Source organism: Propithecus coquereli, unplaced genomic scaffold (genome assembly GCF_000956105.1).
Source record: "Propithecus coquereli isolate 6110/MARCELLA unplaced genomic scaffold, Pcoq_1.0 Scaffold203, whole genome shotgun sequence".
NCBI lineage: Eukaryota > Metazoa > Chordata > Mammalia > Primates > Indriidae > Propithecus > Propithecus coquereli.
Window position 1 is genome coordinate 229551 of NW_012145301.1, and position 1649 is coordinate 231199.

Sequence of the window (1649 nt, forward strand, 5' to 3'; positions counted from 1 at the left end):
GTTCGTGACTTGTTGTGTCTAGTTATTATAAAACTTATTTTCCACCATAGCTAAAGGTCACTTTCATTCTGGAACTTTTGCAGCTGTATCCATTCCTCTATGACTAGCATTCAAGGGTTGGATTTGGTGTGTAATCTGCAAAATTATTCTGCCTGTTGATTGAGTCTTTCCCAAATAAAGTGTCACATCTCCTAATTAACTTTCAATAAAACAGGATTATGATAAAGGATTTCTTTAATATTTGAATCTCTAAAAGTACACCGCAGGAAACTGAATTAGTCATTTCTAATCAGAAATATTTTGTGAGAAAGTAACTTCTAATAACTTTTTCACCTGGATGGCCAAGAAGAGCATATTCAAATTCAAAATTGTTTCTACTTTCTCGTTCTCAGGTATTCAAGCACGGTGCAAGTCTGATTTGGTCTCCAGCTTGGTAGAGAAACATTTACAGTACAGCCCAGATATTTTCATCCTGTATGGGTTGGATGAAAAGCATCTCTAATTCCCATGAAGATCCAACCTCTTGTATAAGATATTTTTCATTTTAACCCCAAGTGAAAGCTGCATGGAAACTACTTCACTGTATTCTCCTCTGTTGGTAACATTAGATTCCCAAGATGCAACAGGCTTTCAGATTTATTATTCTTCCATAATGAAGAAACTCAAGGATACAAAAACCTGGAAGAGCTTTTTATTTGACATCTTCCTTTCAAGGTAACAGTTCTGCTGCAGTTTTCGTAATATGCACCAGCTTATTAGCAATGGCTTTGCGTGAAAATGTGGTTATCAAAAAAAGGTAATATATAATGAAGAACAGCAGCTCCCAATCACAAACTATTCATAAATAGCTTCCCCCCCTCCCCTCAAAAAGACCCTCTATTCTCTGGTTATAACAGTCAGCAGAAAATTCAAACCCCGTAGGATGATAAATAGTTTAAAACATATTTCTCCCCAATGTTTTAAATGTTGCCTTGTAATGCAGTGCACTTTCACTGAACCAGAAATCGTCTGTAATAAAAGAATATTGGGGAGAAATGTTTAGATTCTCATTGAATTCTAGAACTTAGAAGGAATGTTCTGGTTTCACTGTTAAAGGTTAATAGCTGGGTATATGTCATAGACTGCAATAAAATGAGAATTTTTAGTCTCTTGCCCCCAATAAATAGTTACAATTTTTAACACATAAAAGCTGGAGACCTTTTTTTCCTAATTTAAAATAACAGCCAAATGAATTTCTTGGCAATAAGCAAATGATTGCTTTTAAAAAATCCTATAAATATTTCATTTTTAAGTCATCAAAAAGAAAAAAAATCACTTCTTTCAGCTGTCTTTTGACACAAAACCATCTTTTCTGTATACACAGTGAACAAATATTGTTCTTAGTGATTATACTGATGTCTTTTCTGGCCATTAATCATCTGTTTATACATGATATTGGCCATTCCCTCAAGGCACTCTGAACTCCAGCTCCCCTTCCTTATAAAAGGAAATCAAGACATCACAGAAATAATTTTAGAATTTCCCCAAGACCTGTTGAGACTGAGGTGAATTCTAAATGATCAAACCATGGTAGTAAGTTCATTGTCAGTTCTAGGCTGTGATTTTCTACTTGAAGAACTTGGTTCCACCAGAGGCTAATTGACTGTCTG